The following is a 20,547-nucleotide window of genomic DNA, read 5'->3' on the forward strand; positions in this document are numbered from 1 at the left end:
GCTTTTTAAAACTTGCATCATTAACTCTTATGCACAGATGTGCTCCTCTGCTTTAAATCCCCTCTCCCCAATTTCCATTAGATTTTTTTAATACCCCATACTACTACTATTCCATTATTTTAGAGAAATTATCCCTTCTTGGCTTCAGTGACCTGCACCTGAGCCCCTCCTTCAATCATTAGCTGTTTATGTTGCTGCTTAGAACCAGACAGTCAGCTCTGTCCTTCATAACACCATTCTTAGGAGACAACTCAGTACTGCACTATTAGTGTCCAGGTTTATACTACTCAACATCGTGTCATCATGGCTTCACGTGTATTACTCCCGTATCCAGTGAGACTAAAGGACATAGTCTAGAGTCAGAAGACCTGGGTTCTACCTATAGATCTGCTACTAACTAGCTTGATCATTTTGACCTGCCTTGGTTTGATTCCCAAAAGCAGACCTCAAGATAAGATTTCTGGGCACAATTAGTTTATTTAGGAGGTGATCCCAGGAAGTGGTTGAGAAAGAGGGGATGAGAGACAGGGAAGGGAGGAAGCACATATAAGGCATCTTGAGCAGCAGGTTACCACTGTGTGCAACTGTGGCTCAATTCAACGGGGACCTTGAAGGGCCTGTGTAGACTAGAACAGAATTGAGGGATGAGAAGGTAGGGTTTTTATTATCTACGTAGTCCCATCACTCATTAGTGGAGAGTTGCTCCTGGAGTCTTAACTCCCTAGTGGTTTTCATCTTCCATGCTCTCTTCCCAGTGCACCCTAGGACCACAGAACACCCTCAGGCAGAGAGAAGCAGGCTGCCCTTGGCTGAACAGAAACCGTGAAGGTAACTTCCAGGGTTGGACCAAGGAGAAATGGACTCTGACAGAATCTGCTATCTTTAGAAACAGCATATACGTTAGCTAAGAACATAGTCTTTGGCTCCTTAATTGAGTACTCCATGATAGTTCAACAAATAAGGCCTTTTTGAGCACTTACTCTGGGCCTAAAGGGTGTTTAGCATTTGGGGGCACAAAAGAAGTTTCCATAAGGAGCTTAGAATATAAGGCAAAGGGCAGTGACATGTACTGAGTGTTTGCCCTGGGTAGGCCTTTAAAATACCTGATCCCGTCAGTCCTGATATAGTGTGGCAAGGTAAGCATTATTATCGTGAGGCTCTGAGAGCTTGATTCTCTTGTTCAAGGTCCCACAGCAGATGGAGAAATAGAAACCAATTCATGGTCCTCTAGATAACAAATGTCCTCTCAGCTGGCTAAAGGGGAGCAGGGAGACCAGGCTGTGTCTGACCTCTGGTTTCTATCGCCTTGCTAAGAACTAATAAGTGAGCTTATTAAGGTTGTAGGATAAAAGATCAATATAAAAAATTGATTGTATTTCTCTATACCAGCAACAAACAATAGGAAATCAAAGTTTTAAAAATTCTGTTTATAATAGCATTAAAAATATAAAATACTTAGGGATAAATCTGACAGAAGATGTGAAAGTTCTGTACACTGAAAACTGTGAATATTGCTGAAGGAAACTAAAGATCTAAATAAGTGGAGAGAAATATGGCTCAGGAACTCAACATTGTTAAGATGTCGGTTCTCCCAGATGGATCTATAGATTCAATGGAATCCCAATCAGAATCCAAGCAGGCTTTTTTGTAGAAATTGGCAAGCTAATTCTAAAATTCATATGGAAATGCAAAGGACCTAGAATAGATAAAACAACTCTAAAAAAACAAGACAGTTGGAGAAGACTGACTTCAAGATTTATTACAGTGCTATGGTAATCTACTACCTTGCTCAAAAGGAAACTGTTCAACTGCCCCTGCATGATTTGGGTTGAACAACTAGGTGGACGCACTCAGAAACTGGAAGATGGATGAGATTGGCATGAGCAACCCTGAGCTTAAGTCTTGGGCCAGTTTGTTGCCTTGTGACATTAGCAACTCCAATATGTTCATGAAAATGACTTTTTTACTTGCTGATTACACAGTTGTCTCCCCTTATCTGTGGGGGACATGTTCTAAGATCCCCATTGGATGCCTGAAACCATGGATAGTACCAAACCCTATATATATATTATGTTTTTTCCTATACATACATACCTATAATAAAGCTTAATTTATAAATTAGGCACAGAAAGAGATTAATGATAACTAATAATAAAATAGAAAAATTATAACAATATATTGTAATAAAAGTTACCGTAGATCTTAGCAACCTCAGCATATGACTTTTTTTCTTTCCTTACTAAGTTGAGAACTCTCACCTTTTCACTTAAAGGAAGCACTTGACAGCTTCTTTTTGGCATATTCAAATTGCCAGCATCACTAGTCTTGCGCTTTGGGGCCATTAGTAAGTAAAATAAGGGTTGCGTGAACACAAGCACTGCAGTACTGCAACAGTCGATCTGATAACCCTGAGAGCTAACAAATGACTAACTGGTGGGTAGCATATATGGTATGGATACTCTGGACAAGAGGATGAGTCACGTCCAGAGCAGGACAGAGCAGGACAACATGAGGCTTCATCACGCTACTCAGTATGGTGGGAAATTTAAAATTTATGAATTGTTTATTTCTGGAATCTTCCATTTAATATTTTCAGACTGAGGTTGACTGAGGGTAACTGAAACCATGGATAAGGAGGAACTACTGTAGAGTACTTGCTGATTTTCTGGCTTTTATTGTTGCAAGATTGGGAGCAACAGTCTTTCCAGCTCCCTACATCACTGAGCAGGAACTGTAAATCAATGGAATGAATTTTAAGTAAAAAGTAGAGGAGATGAAATAATTCAGTGGTCTAGAACTGACGATATGAAATGAAGAAAGAGCCTCAGCCCAACTGGATATTGAAAGGTGTATAGAGAAACTAAGATATCCTAGAGCGTGAAGGCAAAGTTCTCTATCATGTCTCCATTTTCAACACCCTGTGAGATTCCTTCTCCAACATTCTCTAAATCGCTTACCTTTCTTAAGCTTCCTTGACTATTTCAAAGCTGAATTTCTCTTTATGAGTATATTTCCAATGGACATGTTGGAAATTATGACATCATTATCTTTGGGTAATAAAAGGACAAAAAGAGGGGCCCGCTGGGTGGTAGCAGTTAAGTTCACGCATTCAGCTTCAGCAGCCTGGGGTTTGCCGGTTCAGATCCTGGGCACGGGCCTACTCACCACTCATCAAGCCGTGCTGAGACAGGTCCCACATAGAAGAGCTACAACTCTACAACTATGATATACAACTATGTACTGGGGCTTTAGGGAGAAAAAAAAAGAAAGAAAGAAAAAGAGGAAGATTGGCAACAGATGTTAGTGCAGGGCCAATCTTCCTCAAAAAAAAAAAAGGACAAAAAGAGAAAAAATTATCTGCTATGGGCGTGAAACAGAAATACAAGATTACCCATGACCTCTCAAATCTCAGAGAATGCACCTGGGCATTCCAAGAGTAGGAGAATAATTGGACATCATGTCATTTCCAATAAGATAGTCAACTACATCTCCAGAATATTTTGGCTACGTCATTGAAGAAAATGATTACCTCTTGTTCTGTGGAAAGCCTGTAGACAAGGTCAGCGTCATTGTGTTTTATAAAAGCGTCAGATAAAATCTCCCTCATAATAAAACCACAGAAATATTTTAAGGTTTATTTAAGCAACCTTATAGAGAAAGCAGATATAAAGCCTCTTTCACCTTAACCTACCAACTATTTAATTAACTCTATAACCTCTTCAAGTCCTCCAATTTTTATAGTTTAGTAATTGGTCCATATTATCTTATTTCATTTTTTATTAATTATTTCATATTTTGCTTGTTTCAGTATTAGTAAAACATGTATTATCAATTTAATGACAGCAAAATATTCCATTTCATTAATGAGTCTTGGGATTCTGAGAAGAAGAAAGTTGAAAAAGACCTAAAAGATAAATCTAGAAAAGATATTCACTGTAGAGATGATGAACCTGAGGCCCTGAAAAGCAGGATATATCAGACAATGTTGTATTCTGTTCTGATTATCTGTTGTTGCACAATAAATGATTTTTATTACCTTTCATCGTTCTATGGGTTGACTGGGCACGGCTGGGTGGTTCTTGCTTCGGGTCTGTATCAGTCAGGGTTCTCCCGAGAAATAGAACTACATATAGACACAAATATATTATATATATATGGGTTTTTTTCTTTCCATCTTTCTTTTTTTAAAAAAATTGGCTGGAAACTTCAGCAGGCGTTGATGCAGCAATCTTGAGGCAGAATTTCTTCTTCTCCAGGAAACCTCAGTTTTTGCTCTTAAAGGCCTTCATTGATTGGATGAGGCCCACCCACTTCATGGAGGATAATCTCCTTACTTCAAGTCAACTGACTTTAGATGTTACCTACATCTACAAAATACTTTCCCAGCAACATCTAGATTAGTGTTCGATTAAATAACTGAGTACTATAGCCTAGCCAAGCTGACACATAAAACTAACCACGACAGGGTCTCTTATATTGTTACAGTCAGATGTCTTCGGAAGGCTCAATTAGGCTGGATGTCCAAGATGGCTTACTTCCGTGGCTGGTGGTTGATGCTGGCCATCGGCTTTGGAGTTCAGCTGGGGCTGTTGGCCAGCATGCCCACCTGATCCCTCTCTGCTGGTTGGCAGTTCTCTCAGCAGGTGGTTGGGTTCTGAGAGGGAGCCGGCATTCCAAGAAACAGGAAATGGAGGCTGCTAGGCCAGTTAGAGCCTATGCCTGGAGCCAGTACAGTGTCACTTCCACTGTGTTCTATTAGTCAAAGCAGTCATTGGCTCACTCCGATTCAAGAGAGTGGAGAAATAGAGTCCACCTCTTGATTGGAGAGTGGCAAGCCACACTGTAGAACGTATGGGCTGGGAAATTTAGTTGTGGACATTTTTTGAAAATATAATGGCTCTCGCTACTTCCATGCTCACTGGCTCACCATCCAACTGCCAGCACCTGCAACTCTGCCTCAGGGCTTTCACTGATGGCCAGAGTCTGCTGCCTCCTTTTTTTTTTTTTTTTTAATTTTTATTTATTTATTTATTTTATGTTTTCCCCCCAAAGCCCCAGTAGATAGTTGTATGTCATAGCTGCACATCCTTCTAGTTGCTGTATGTGGGACGTGGCCTCAGCGTGGCCAGACAAGCAGTGAGTGGGTGCGCGCCCGGGATCCGAACCCGGGCCGCCAGCAGCAGCGTGTGCGCACTCAACCGCTAAGCCACGGGCCGGCCCTCTGCTGCCTCTTGTGGGACAGGTCTCCAGCCACGGGAAATTAATAGCCAAGCAATGACTGACAAGAGTTGGGTACTACAATTCCCTTGCCTCTCAGAGCTCCTCTAGCAGGATTAAGCTGCAGCTGCAAACAATGGTAACTTGCCTGATAACCCAGTTTATTGCTCTTCCCTTCCTTGTTTCTCTTCCCTGCTCCCTCTATGTTGCTTCTTGAGAGCAACCGCTGAAAAATTTACTTGCCCTTGAATCTTTGTCTCAATGTCAGCTTCTGGGGGAACCCAACTCAAGTTACAGAGTAACTGGTCCATGGTCAGAGCTAAAACTAGGGTCTGAGCTGAGCCCCAGTCAAGAGTACTTTCCATATTTGTTACACTCTGAAAGAGGTTCAGAATATTCTAGCAGAATATTCTAGCGCTTAGCTTTACTGAGTGATGGAGGGAGGGCTTTCAAAAGAGAAAAATTCGAAGTGTGTGTGTTAGCTATCTTAAACAGATGTTTGGAAAGAGCACTGGACTGGGAGTCAGAAAACAGGGGTTCTCACTTTTGCTCTGTCGTGAACAAGTTGTGTAACTTCCCCAAGCAGAGCGAGAGAGGTTAAAATCTCCTGGAATCAGACCTCTGGTGTTCCCATGAGAGTCAAATGCATGATGTCTGCAAAAGCAGTATCATGATGAAAAATAGGCAAATGAATGGAAGGAATTAATTTTTCTCATTTTTGGTGGCTCCATTCAACAAAACATTGTGTTTTTAATTTTTTTCACAAGCATCTCATGTGGTCTTGATCCTCATTCTACATTTCAGAAGTAGACAACTGCCCAGTTCACCAATCCATGCTGTCTGGATAGAGCAGGTTATGTCGAAAGCATCCAGTGTTTTGTGTGTGTGTGTGTGTGTGTGAGGAAGATCAGCCCTGAGCTAACATCCGTGCTAATCCTCCTCATTTTGCTGAGGAAGACTGGCTCTGAGCTAACATCTATTGCCAATCCTCCTCCTCCTTTTTCCCCCCAAAGCCCCAGCAGATAGTTGTATGCCATAGTTGCACATCCTTCTAGTTGCTGTATGTGGGGCGCCGCCTCAGCATGGCTGGACAAGCGGTGCCTTGGTGCGCGCCCAGGATCCGAACCCCGGGCCGCCAGTAGCGGAGCGTGTGCACTTAACCACTAAGCCACGGGGCCTGCCTGAAAGTATCCAGTTTTAAAACAGAGTCTTCACATAGGATTTTTAGCAGGCAGTTGCCAATGGCCACTTTAACTAGAAAGAGCTCCTGGGATAGAAAGTCATCTCTCAGTCAGGTCAACAAATGTCCCTGCCACTGCAGAACATACTTAGGCACAGATAAAGCTAGCCAAGATATTTTTTTCCATTGGTTTATTTAAAAAAAAAAAAATTCACCTCATATTATGGCTTTTTTCCTCCTTCACTAGCTTCTTTAGGATTTATGAATTTCACCTAGCAGTGTTTGTGTATGTTGAGTTTTTGATACCTATCTCTTTGTGTGTTAGTGAGTAAGGTAGAAAAATGCAGACAACAGATAAATAGGGGAGAAAATATCTCAAGAATGGTCTTGGACACATTTAATAATATCGATCATATTCTGTGATAAAATATAACCACAGGGTCAAGATTTATGTACTTATTTGCTTACTAGATTGATCACACTTTCTAGTCAAAAAGGTAAAATGTAATTTAGCTGCATTTGAACATGTCTTGAGTTGACATTTGTTTTTATGTTATATTTTTAAAAGGGAAATAATTTGATTTAATCTACTTGCTTGCCAGCTTCACTAAATTCACAGCCATTTCCTACCAGAACAGGAACTGGCCTTCTCTTGCTACACACTAGCCTTGGCTTATGCTAAAGAGGGAAAGGACTTAATCTGGGAGTTACATTTCTTCCAGATACTAATTTCATACTGGATATTTACAAAAAATACAGTTGGTTAACAGATTCCTATCTACACCACCCCCACCAGAGGGGAGATATTCTTTCTTTTGTTCATTGTTCTGCTGGTGAGTTAGATCCTAAATGCTGAGAACTAATTACTCTCCTTGTGCCACTAAGACAACTTTTTACAGCACTTCACTTGCTTCTTCCATTGTATGGAATCAAATCATATGAATTTTCATTTAATTTGTTTATTCATTTGAAAAATCCATCTAATAGAAATAGGAAAAAGAAAAAAACTAGAAAATAAAACCAGTTTCTAACGACTTTAAAGTGAAACACATGTATTATTTTAAAAAAGAAAACCTCAAATTAAGGATTTAATTGAAAAAAAAATCCTTTATTTTCCTTTCTTCATATCTATAGTATGGAAAAGACCACACAGCCCATTTGAGTCGGGGGAAAAGTTGTCCTTTGAAATGACTTCAGTGATATGATTTCATCTGTATTTCAAACGCATTAATTTCACACCGTCCACAGTAGGTAATGAAGATGCACAAGTTCGGGTCAAATTCGCCCTCCGGAAAAACTGCAAATTAAGATGCTGTTGACGGATACGCCGCAGGCTGTCTTAAGCGTCGTGATCAAAATCCAAATAGTAAGGAAAGGGTCCCGGGAGGGATGCGTTTGGGATTTTGACAAACCCTGGACCAAACTCAGACGCCCAGCCTGCACTTTGGCGAATCTTTTTTCCAGGCAAGAGACCCCCTCAGCCCGCTCGGGGCTCGCAGTGTTTCTCAAGAGTGGTTCGACACCCTCTTCAACCCCCAAACCAGACACACCCCGACCCCGCCAACGGGTCTGGGCTGTCAAAACACGCGCGGCTCGTTCAGTCCCAATAACTCGCGTGATGATTAATGAGCGGCCTGATGATTTAACGTCTCGTGTGATTAACTTATAGGGCGTGGGGGAGGGAGCTCTGCGCTCCCTCGCCGAGGGCCGACCGCGCCGCGCTGCGGGTCTGGGCTGCGGGCTCCTCCTCCGCGCGGCGCCCGGCCAGGCTCCGCGGGCGGCCGCTCCGCGCCCCCAGGGTCAGTGGGTCCCGGAAGGGCAGGGCGGCGGGCGTGGGGGTTGCAGGAAAGCGTGGCTTGGAGAGCAGAGCGGGGAGGTATGGGCACCGGGCAGCTTGGGTCTGAGCCGAAGAGCTGGGCGAGGCCGGCTCCTCCCCCTGCAAAGGGGTGTAGGGCCCGGGAAACAGCCCCGGGCGAAGGAAGAGCTCTCCCTTGAATCCTCTGTCTCTCCGCCACAGGGGCTTAGAGAGTTCCAGGGACCCGAGACCCCTGGGAAGAGGGGAGCCCTGGCCCCGCTGGGTCTCCTCCCAGCCCCCAACCCCTCGCGCCTGCACTTGGAGAGGGTTTCCCTGCAGGCGGGGATGTGGCGGCCGGGTCGAGCCACCCCAAGCCCCTTCTCTTCCCCAGCCCACGGACCCCAGCCCTGTCCCGTGTCCGGGGGGGTCCATGCCAACCCAGGGGCAGGCACGCCCGGCGGGGGGAGCGGGAGTATAAGGCCTCGCAAGAGCCTGGAGCCTCGGGACGGCGGAGAGACGCTAACGACACTCGAGGCGCAGAGTCTCCGGGGTGCCCAGCTTGATTGATTGGGGAGGAGGCGCGGGGAGCCGATCTAAGCCCCTTTGGGGTTACTAGGGGGACTCCTTGCTGTCACTCTCTTTTCCTTAAGGGGCCGAGGACAGGCTCCGGCGTGTCCACCCCTTCCTCTGGGAGAGGTGTGGAGGTGGCGCCCCGCACTGGTCCTCGTGGGTAAAGGGGCCGGCTGCCCTCACACTGTACCCCGCCGCCTTGGCGCAGTTCTGTCCCAAAGAGGCAGGTGGATGCTTTTGCTGCAACGCAGAGCTCCCGGTCTGCGCGGGGGGCGGCAGCCTCGGAGGGGTCCCTGAGAGGCCACTCGCGGGCCAGAGGGAGGGTCACCTCTTACTTCATGATCGCATCAAAGGGCTTAACTTTCAGCAAGGAGAGGCGAGGATGTCCCCGGAAGACCCTAGGAAACTGCAGCCCGGGCTGTTCAGATGCAGAGCGGGAGGGTGACAATGAGAGCGCCACACCCGGGCTCCGGAGGCCCGGTGTCCAGCGGTGCCCCGGGCCTGGCAGGAGGACAGCTGCTCAGCCGAGCAATGACATCCTGGGGGGGACGCCGTGAACTGAACCCAGGCTACCCGCTTTCCTTAAGCTAGAGAGGTCCGAGAGAGCTCCAGGAATGGCGTGCCTGGTGTCTGGTGCCTGGGCTCCAGGTGCGGTGGCTGAACCTCCCTCTGAGAAAGGGATAGAAGATCCTAGGCCGGGTTCCTCGGATATGCAGGAATTACCATTTCTTCCTCGGCTTCTCTAGATATTTGGAAGTAACGCCAAGGAAGGGGGAAAGATCATGAACAACCAAATGGACTTGTAAACAGAGATCACAGTATGGGAAAAAATACATATATAATCTCAAAATATCCAAAGAGAATATAAAAATAAACTTGCCAAGCCAGAGCAGAAACAAGCAACTAATTCGTTCTTGGAGGATCAGCCTGAAATGCTGCAAGTTAGCGGAAGGTGTAGGCTGTGCCTACAATTCCAGGATATTCGGAACACACAAAATCTCCCTTAGGAAAAAAGTTTGAAGGGCAGGGGTGGTGGGGGTGGAGGAAATGCTCAGAGCCTTGTCTTGTCCTTGGTCCGGGTGTGGTCCTGGAGGTGCCTTTCTCCGGAATGCCGAACCCGCTTCTGTCCAGGCCGGAAGGCTAGTGTGAAGAGGAGGTCACTCCCCTCAAGGTGCCTGAGTAATAAGTAAAAAGGGTTTATGGGCAAGGCTGTTGCCTGCGACCATCTCTGCAACCGGGAATAATTCTGCAGACAGGTAGCCCCAGATATCAGTAGTGTGCGCGCTGGCGCTGGAACCGCGGGTAGCGACACGCCCCGAGGCCAGACGCGCAGGTCGCGGACTGCCACCTTTGTCCCTGTTCTTAAGCTCATTTCTTAAATTTGCTCCTCGTCGGTGCTTCTCTCAGACACAAGCTGAACTCCTATATCTGGTTTCCACCCAAAACAGTGGCTGGGCCCACAGAGGACAATTTAAAAGCTCAGGGCCAACTTTTTCCTCCAAAAGGTGCCACATGCCGCGTAACTAATGGGCGCCTCGTGGATACAATATCTTTCCCAGAAATTGAATTTGGGTTCCAGAAACAGGACTGGAAAGATCCTAGACAGAAGTGTGTCCTTGGACGGAAGGACTTGGCATTCTCTATATTAACATGGGGGCAAGAGGGGAGCCCAGGTAGGTTTTATTTTCCAGATTATCGTCGATCTGTTGTCTGACTGAACGACGCCAGGATACAGTGAGGGTGATGGCAGTCTCCAATCTCTAACGAAACGCATAGTTTCGAAAGGAGAGTTAGTTTTATTCTCTTATGCACAAGATCACTCATGTCTAATGATGTCAGACACTTGCAAAATGATGTCAAATTGGTGGCGCTTTGGGTGGCATTGTTCATTCGACTTGCCAAGACGCGAGCGGGGCTGCCTTTTCCTGCCTCCAGAGCGCGAGTTCGCGCACTGATCTCACCCCTCGCTCTCAGCCCTGCTGCCGCGCATCATTTAGGCCAAGATCGGGTATAATAGAAAACACCATCAGCAGACAATTACCCTTTCAGAGGATTCACGTCTCCTCACAGACACTGTTATTTGAGAAATAGGATCATTTGATTTCATATTGCACTAAATAACACCCAGCCGGTTCAAATTGCCAGCTTCTTAAAAACCGCCCATTGGAATAAATTGCAGCAGCCTCTTGCTTTTCAGGGCAATATGTTGGGCACCGGGCAGAACCTGTAAAAATAACTACAAAGCCAGCCCTGAGCCGTCGCTATTGGTGGGAAGGGCTCTGCCACCCCGCAGGCAAAGGCATTCAGCTACCCGGTTTCCTGCCACTGCCCCCTTCGCTCGCCAATTTACAGATGACTCAACCACTGGGCTTGGGAATGAAAATGCACAGCCCCAGCCACCGGGAGAAAGCGCTTCCGGCCACACGGCGCGTTAGTGTCCCACGGAGAAAGATGGGCGGGTGTGCAAGGCGCAGATTTCCGTGTGTCCCGCCGCGCTGCCTGCAGGGCTCACGCGTTTGGAGACGGCCGCGGGTCTGGGGCTCTGCGGCCGGCGTGTGCGCTCTCCACATTGGCGGGTCTTGGGTTCCTAGCTAGAGCGCTGCGCTGCTGCCGCGCCCTGCTTACTGGTGCGCCCTGCAGGCCTGCGGCCGCGGCGCCCCTCTGACCTCTGCACGGGCGCCTAGCCCGGGCCGTGGCTCGCGGAGTCTGACTGGGGACAGAAAGAGGAGGGAGCCTCATTGTGGCTTCAGCGCGGAGTCCAGAGGGAGAGGGCGAAGGAGAAAGGGAGGAGAGGGGCGAACTCCTGTTCGCCGCACACTCGCCACAGAGAGGTTTCAGAAAGTATTAACCTTTTTGAAGTCGGCCACGAGCAGCGGTTTGTTAATTGACACCCTGTTCAACTGGGTGGCAACTGTTCAGCTCGATGGGGACGATCCACTCCCCCCCCCTTTGATATAAAAGAAGATTTGACTCCTTGGTGCTTGGTTGATTTGTGCCAAGGAGCAGGGTAACTGAAGACGAGCGGGGCCTTGGCGAACCTGTCTGTTGAAGTCTTTATTACATTTGTGTTAACGTACTTCACGAAGGCCGAATTAGATTCTCTCCCCCAGGTAAATTGAGGTCCGCCTACCGGAGACTCACCTGTGCACTCGACTCGAAGCGTGAACTGGAAGGACCCTTTTAGTGGGTCCTGAGACCCGGAGGGAGTTCATCTGAGCCTTTGGGGACAGGGTGGGAGCCTTTCCCCTTCCCCCGCACTGGGAGGAGCCAGGGAGCAGGGGGTGTGGGGAGGCGCCCAGAGGGGAGGTTACAGGCGGCCCGAGAGCGGGCAACTAAATTTCTCTCTCTGGGGTCGGCGCAGACTTTAGCTCAGGAGCAGTGTCGGCGGTTTGCGGGGAAGGCGTGGGCCTCTGCCCAAGATGGGGTGATGGAGGCCTGAGCGTGCCTGCACCCTCCAGTTGGCCTTGCCCTGCGGAGCCTGAGCCACGCTGTCCCTTAGCGTTTTGCCCATTCTTCTCTCCCCCAAGTAGTAGCGCCATCTACGAGGCCCGAGTATACCCAACCAAACCCTGGGCCGGGTTGGGCGGCGGGCCTTCAGAGCGGCCCTCGAGTCTGGGAGGAGGCCGGGAAGAGCAGCCTCGCAAGCCGCCAGCTCTGGCCCTGTGTATCCTGATCCGAGGCAGGCCTGGGGTTGCCCACCCAAGCCCAGGGAGAGCCCCAGGGCCTGCTCCATCCAGGTCCCTACCCTAAGGCTCTCGCGCCCGCACCCCGAGCGGCACACTGCTCCTGCCCCGAGTGCCTCTGCGAGCCTCCAGCCCGCCCCCGCCCCCCCCAGCTCAGGGCGCTCCCTCCCAATTCCCCAACCCCTCCCCATGGGTGCAGCCACGGAACCATTTTTTTGTCAAACGCCAAGCCCAAACACGACAAGTTTTCGAGGAGTCAGAACAGGGTGATTAAATTCAAAGGAGCCGGAACACACGTCTTGCCCGGCTTCAATCTTCTCTGTCCGCGCCAGTGGAACTGCAGACGCGCAGACGTGGAACGGCTGCACCGCGGGCATCGCGACTGACACGGGGTCGGAGCCCCAGAGCTGGCAGAGGCTGCGCCCGCAGGGGACTCCAGGGCCGGCGCGGGTGGGCCTCTTCCACCACACACGCCTCCCTCTCTCTTTCGGACCAGAGCCGGGCAGCGCTTCAAGTCCGACCTCCAGCACTGGGTGGGGGAGTCTTGTGTCCGCCCTGTCCCGGCCTGGGAGCCCCAGGTGAGAGCAGTGAGAACCAGCTGTCGCGGCTCCTGTGGGCTGCGGCCTCGGGCTTTGGCCGTGGCCAGCAGGTCATCCCCTTGGCTCTCTATTCCCGCCTCCACCCGGGGTCACGTCTCCGCAGTGCGGCCCCGGGCTTCCCTCCCTCGCCCGCTCTCCCTCCATGTCGCCACGTTTACCAGCGAGTTTTCTTCCCCCGTCGGATTCCGGGCCGAGGGGCTGTAACCGTGCTCTCCTCCCACGGACGCTAATCAAGTAATTTCCCCATCCCAGCCCCATCAAATCGCTCTTTAGCTGTTGAAGCGCGGAGTTTTGCTCGCCTTTTCACATGCTAATCACGCCCATTGAGCGGCTCTCGGTGGGGCTGTTTGTCGCGGGATAAATCTTGTTTGCCGGCTGCATGATTAATTGATATTGTTGTCTGGCTTTTGTGGGGGCCGCGAGGAGCTGAAAGGCGGCGCGTTGTGACTGCGCCGGGGGCCGCTGGCGACAGCATCGGGCTGCCGAGGTCCCGGCGAGGTCGAGCCGGGGCTGATGACATTAAGCGCCCGATTTGGTTTTCCTTATTAAAAAGATGACGAAAGACTCAGAGACCCTAGTTTACAACCCACCACCGGGGCGCAGAAACCGCACGGAGTTTAAGCCACAAGCGCAGACAAAGCCGGGCGTTTGCTCAATTCAGAGAAAAGAGTGGGTGTCACTTCTCCACGCGGGAGACACATCGCGTTTCGGCCCACCCGGGCTGTCGCTGGGACTTGAACACGGGTGCGCAGCGTTGTGCTTTGGTTTTTCAAACAAAGAATAAAATCTTTATGTTTTTTCCGGTCGGGCGTTGTAAAGACGGGTTAACACCCTTAAAAGATAAATGAAAGGCAGCCAGAGCTCAGATGGAGACCTTGCAGGCAGCGGGGGAGGCAAGCAGCGCAGTGGTGCGTCCAAGCCTGACCCGGGGCTGCGGAAGCGTGGAGCGCTTACAGGGAGTCGGTGGCCGCCGGGCGCTAACGCCGACCTCGCAGCATCGCTAAGGCCCACGGCCGCCTGCAGGCCAGCGTTTCATTTGCCAGCACGGGGCCCTGGTCTTGGCTGTGTTTTCCCGCTGCCCACAGGTGTGCAGTCAAACCAACAAATTCCTCCGCCCTCCGCACCCCTCCCGCCCTCTCCCCTGCGTCCTGGGGTTTTATCCTCTACGGACGTCCCCGAAAACTTGGCGATTCAATTAAATAATTCCAGTTACGCGATGCTCCTACCGCCTGCTTATTGCAAATATTTCCTTTTTTGAGTCGTTAAAAAAAAAAGCAAAGAGAAGAAAAGAAACTGTCGCCTTCGCTTTCACTGCGAGCGGAGTAATTGGTAGGCGCCACCGGAGGTCAGAATTTGCATAAGAATTAAGAGCAGTAAATTAATTTAATATTCCATGCACATCTCCGATTATTCCCGGAGACCTTTGTCTCCGTGGCTGCCAGAGAGGGGATTCAGCTGCTCTTCAGCCAAACATCATCTGTGCGGTTAATAATTTGATAAACAGCTCATACAAATAGTTTCTGAATTATCTGGCAGCCCAGTGACTATTCAGTTTGGAAACGTTTTGGCAGGGTCTCCCGGTGTCCGAGGGCCTCAGGCGTCCGCCCAGACAAATGTCTTCTTATCTTTTAAACATCAGCAGTCGACAATGTGAAAATAAGTCGTTATCATTAAGTAATAACCCTGCCCTTTAAAAAAAAAATAAAAACGCCTGGGTCATCACAGTGTCGGCAGGTCGTCTATTAAAAACCCTGAGATGAACAGACTTGCTGGAGAGGGGGACTGAGCGAAGAACAACCTGAAGGGGAGGGAAAGACGTGGGTGTTGGGGAGCGACTGGATGGGGTGGGGAGCTTTTTTTCTTTGATATCACGGATTGAAATTGAGTGACTGGACTTGTGTAATGGAAATATTTACAAGGTAAGGAAGGGTCTTGGTGATTGCTACTGGAAGGGGAACCGGGTAGGTAGGTGAGAGGGAGACCAGCTCTTTGCTGTATTGCTTCTGTCCCTTTCGCTGTTCTCCCTACACGCAGATATTATTTATTCCAAAAATGAATACATAAAAAACAAATTCTCACCAGAAAACAGGGGTGGATTATTTTGGCTGGATATAGTCCTTAAGCGACTTCTCCCCATTCCTTCTCCTGACCACACTTCCTCCTTCCTACCTTCCCCCACCAGCCAGTGGCCCCCAGCCTCCTGGCAGCTTCCCACAAAGCACAGGTATGTCAGCCTAAACCTTGGGTTGGCCCGAATTTGCAAGGAAGCACTTGCAGAAGGATGCTATCCTGTTGTCAAAACGGACTTGAATTTAGACACTTTTCCTTTGCTGTCCCTGTCTCTGCACTAAAGATTTCATGGCTCTGATTATCTTCCTTTATCTTTCCGCCACCCATAGCAGAGCCCTGTTCCTCATATAAAGTCTAGAAAGGAACCATTTGATCTTGAATGAGACTCAGATTGCTCTAATTTTTGCAACCTGTGCAATGCAGCTCTATTTACTAGAAGTCTGTGTTTACCCTGGAATTGTTCTGCCAGGACTTCACTATAATAGGTTGTTCCACTAGGATTCTTATCTTTGTCTATACATTCCTTCATGTCTGATGTATACACCTCACCTATTCAATATTCTACTTTCTATTTCCTACGCTGCTGACAATCTAAGTACTTGAAGCCACTGTAAACTACCCCAAAGTTCTGAATAGTGTCGAAGCAGTAATATGATAGAGCCTTGTCCTTGTACTCTAATGAGCCTGGGGTAGCAGTGAGCTTTAAATACAGGCACACCCTTCAGACTTCAGGTCTAAATATAGGACTTTACACTGAATGCAGTGCTTGCCTGGGCTCAATTGAAGAAGTATTTTTCCAGAAAACAAGTCATTGTGTCACAAGAATAGGACAATAGCTTTTCTACCAGGTACATTCATTTCTGTTTTTAACATTTTCTTCTTGCATTTCATTATATTTTTTTCCCTTAGAACTGTGGACACCGCCGGGCCTTGCAGGCTTTTATAAGCACACAAATCGTCTCTGTTCTTTATGATGGGGGGTCTCTGTCTGCATCGTTTTTATTAATTTCTGACTTTGATTCAGACTTCTCTATTCAGTGGGCTGATTGGAAAACATTTCTTTTCTTAAATGGAACATTATCAATTCTTTTGGGAACCATTCTAATTTTAAACACCAACATATTCCATTTCTTAATCTGCAGCTCTGATGTTACTCATTTTTATGCACACAACCCATCTCCTTAGGCTGTGGTTCTTTTATGCTTGATATTTATCTTCTTTACATTTGTTTGACTATTTTTCAAGGTAGTATATGGGCAGAAAATGACTATTAAGCAAGAAGGCAGGGAACTCTGATTATGTTTTTGACTATGTAAGTAAAGCCACAGAACACTGAAATTTTGAGATTTTTTTTTTACTGATGAGCCCTCTCCAGAAAAGCCGTCTGGATACCATTAAAGTTGATGAGTTTGGAAAGATTATCCTGATAAATGGTGGGCCTCTTGGTGATTAGACACATATTTTCAACATGGTCTCTTAAATGAGCCTGAGGTCTGCGTTTGGAGGGAGGTTTGCTGTGCATAACAGAAAATTGTTGGGGAAAAAATCTAGAGTACCACCTTACTTTGTAGAGTTCAAATCTCTACAAAGGTGATGTTCAATAACTTAAGCAACACATACCCTGTTTATTTCCAACCTAATTATGAAAGAAATATACCTTCTATCTTGGGAAAAGTTGAAGAATGGCCAAGGGGCAGAATAATGATTTAAAAACTCAGTGCTATCTCTATTGAGGTTAAAGGATTTTATTTTTTTAATTTGAGAGAGGAAAACAAGGCAGAGCTATTAAACAAATTTTTCCAATGAAGAAATTCTTTCAATTCATTTGCTTCCATTGCTCTTTAAAAAAAAAAGACAAGTTCTACATATATGACCAGCTTAAACCCAAATCTAGTCAAAAACTGAATTTGAAAAATATGGGTCAGCATATAAGAGATAAGCAGGATTCACTTAGATAAACCTGTCTGCTCTCATTTTCCTCTACTTCAATATTTAAATAAGCTTTGCTGGGTGATGATGCCGGGTGAGCATCTCCATTCCTGATATGGGGTTCAAAAAAAAACAAAAAAAGAGCTTCAGCACTTATTAGCCTGTGGATAATTGCAAGCCACAGAGTAAGTCCAGATTCTTCAACGATGACTGTAAAATGTCTCTGATCATCATGGATGTCAGCCAGTCTGATGGTTCTTGTCTCTCCCTCCCGTGGCCAGGAGTTGTGATTACTACTGACAGATCGAGCTTCACCTGACTCCAGGGGCACCCTTCACATTGCTGTTATTGTAGATTTGTATGGTTTTTAAGACACTGTTCTGGTGTATGGCAGTAAAGTTCCTTGAGGAAGAGGGCCATTATTATGTTTTAAAAAATACTCACCAAGGGGCAACATGGGCTACAAGTGAGGCTGGTTGGCTCTGCTTAAAGGGGAAGATCATGGGCAGTAGTGACTATGCCATTTGCTTTGGCCAGAAAGTCCAATCTAGCACCCTCGTGTAGACTGAACTTGAGAGGGTTTCCAAGGGCTTATTCTGCTTTGCTGGCTCTCTTATAAGGGGAGATGAATCCTGCAGACTATCAGATGCTTTTTTTTTTTTTTTTTGGTGAGGAAGATTAGCCTTGTGCTAACATCTGTTGCCAATCCTCCCCTTTTTTTGCTGAGGAAGATTGGCCTTGAGCTAACATCTGTGCCCATCTTCCTCCATTTTATATGTGGGACGCCTGCCAAAGCATGGCTCAATAAGTGGTGATTAGGTCTGTACCCGGGATCCGGGCCTGTGAATCCGTGGCTGCTGAAGCGGAGCACATGAACTTAACAACTCTGCCACCGGGCTGGCCCCAGAATATCAGACTCTTAAGCGTGACATTTGAGACTTGCCACAGTGGGGGTAGAAAGAAAAAAAATGGTAGGCAGAAGGCTTATAGTTCTAGTTGCCCACTAACTAGCTGCAAGCACTTGGGCAATCACCTAATATTCCTGTGTCAGAGACTCCTGTCTGCTACTTCTCACCAATTTATTCTCTTTTTGCTGGGCACATGGCTGCCCAGTTGGACTACATTTCCCAGCCTCCCTTGCAGCTACATATAGCCCATGTGACTAAGTTCTCACCAATGGATTGCAAGCAGAAGTGGTGGGTGTAATTGTCATCTCATCCTTGCACCTTCCTGTTCTTTCTTGCTGTCTGGGAATGATGCTAATGGGGGCCACAAATTGAGGATGACAAAGCTCCTCCTATGACCTGGGTTCGCAAGATGACTTCCTAGAGCAGCGTCTACCCTCTCACCCTCTCTTAATGGAGAGAAATAAATTTCTATTGTGTTTGAAAAACTGCATATTTTTGTTCACTTTGTTACAGCACTCACCCCAAATCTGCATCTTGGTTTTATTTTTCTTAATTGTAAAATGAGAGTATCTTAGTTTGGGTTTCCCCAAAAGCAAGCAGTTTATTGGGAGGTGATCTCAGGAAACACCAGCAAAAGAGTGGGGTTGAGAGACAGGGAAAGGGAGGTGGCCATTAAAGTGCATTATAAAGCAAGTTACCATTGTGGGCAACTGGGATTTGATTCTACTGAGAAAACTCTGGGGAACTGTGTAGAATACCTGCCTTAGAGTAAGTCCACCTGAGCTGGAGTATTTCTACCCCAGTTCCCATTAGTCACTGCCTGAGGGTTCCTCTTCATGGGCATTATTTCCCCAGCGCTTCTGGCCTGTTGCATAGGTAGAGTGGGCTGCAGGGGCCAAAAAAAGCACCCAGACAATGAGAAGCAGGTACTGGTGGTTGGATATTGAGCTGGTACGCACTGAAGTATAAGGGCAAGGGTCTCCGGACAGGACACTGACTGCATCTGCTACAGAGGGCATTGATGAGTAGTCTTGAAGATCTCCTTCCCACATTAAAGTTCTCTGGGCCCAGTTTATGAATCTGTATTCTTCTAGTTGCTAATCTGAAATGTCCACTCTAGCCAGATAGGTTTACTTAATTTAGGGCTCCCCAAATACCATGTGCATGCGTTCTCATTTTATTTATGCCATCCTTTCACGTGGAAAGCATCTCAATGCTCGTGTACTCCGCTTTATCCCCATTGAATCAGTTATCTATTGCTGTTTAACTAACCACCCTAAAACTTAGTGGCTTAAAACAACAACGGTTCATTATTTTTCACAATTCCATGAGTCAGGAATTTGGGCAAGACTTGCTGGGTACTTCTTCTCCATGGAGTGTCAGCTGGGCTTATTCATGTGGAATGACCAAGATGGCTTCTCATCTTCCAGGGCCTCTCTTCACATGGACTCTCATCATTCAGTAGCCCAGCCTGGACTTCCCCACAACATGGCAGCTGGGGTCCAAGAGGGAAGAAGTGGAAGCTACTAGTCCTTTTAAGGCCTGTGCCACTGGAAGTCTCAAAATGTCATTCCCATCTCATTCTGTTGGTTAAAGCCAGTCACAAGGTGGGGATGGAAAATGGGCTCCTCCTCTGAAGAGAGGAGCTGCATGTGGTAAAGGAATGGAAGAACTGAGATGGCCATATTTGGATACTATATCTTGCCTACCCGTTCTTTTCCACTTATTCAAATCTCTAAGACATACTCCTATCCTACCTCATATAAGAGGCCTTTCCTATCATGCTAGTCCTTTGGGGTCTAGCCCTGTCTGCAATCTTAGGGCACCTCTTATTATACACACTTGTTGTTTTGTCCTTAGTCATTTACTGTCTTGTGACACTTTTTGCTGCTGCTTATTGCTGACTGTTTGAGGGCAGAAAATGCAGGTTAGAGTTCAGAACATTTGTACAGTGGGAGCACACAGCGGACTCTCGATGTGTGTCTGTGCAAAGACAAAGGGAGGACACAGAAGTAAGGGCTGGGTGGAGGGAGTGACCAGCATGCATATGCCTTTGGGCTGAGATCTAGATCAGTCAACCTCATTTCTAGTAGATTTAGCTAGAGTCATCAACTGCTTATTCTGAAAATCAAGTAAGTCTGAAATCCTCCCAGCCTACAGGAGGCTTAGGTGACACACACCTCTACATGCAGGAATAGCGGTGTTTGTGACTGGAATGGATCACCCGGAAGATGCCTGGAAGAATTCCCCTTCTTAGACACCACTTCTCCATGATGTACTGTTCCCTTGTGTCAAGCATTGCCCTCTTTGAAAATGCAAGTACTACCCATTGGAGAGGGAATGGGAAGTGGAGGAGGGATGTGGAAATTTGAATCTTTGATATCTTAGTGCAAAATTAACTGATAAGAGCAGTATTTATTTTTCTCTCATAGAAGAAACTGGGGCAGCATGAATGTGCTGGAAGATTAGAGATTACTGATGCTAAAGGAAGGAGAACTGAAGAGGAAGGATGCCTGTGGACAAGTCATCTCCCTTCATGTCAGAAGGGCCAGTTGTCCAGGAGGGGACATTCTGAACAATGCATTGTCCCGGGCAT

At 47.3% G+C, this 20,547-nt stretch overlaps 1 long non-coding RNA gene across 1 annotated transcript; it reads left to right on the forward strand.

Moving 5' to 3' along the window:
* The first annotated feature begins 627 nt into the window (after window positions 1-627).
* Window positions 628-20,173, forward strand: LOC131403152 (uncharacterized). Its single transcript, XR_009219238.1, has 4 exons — window positions 628-828; window positions 7,646-7,763; window positions 19,382-19,558; window positions 20,105-20,173. It is a non-coding gene; the product is annotated as an uncharacterized LOC131403152 (long non-coding RNA).
* The last annotated feature ends 374 nt before the right edge of the window (window positions 20,174-20,547 follow it).

This window comes from Diceros bicornis, unplaced genomic scaffold, assembly GCF_020826845.1.
Source record: "Diceros bicornis minor isolate mBicDic1 unplaced genomic scaffold, mDicBic1.mat.cur scaffold_55_ctg1, whole genome shotgun sequence".
NCBI lineage: Eukaryota > Metazoa > Chordata > Mammalia > Perissodactyla > Rhinocerotidae > Diceros > Diceros bicornis.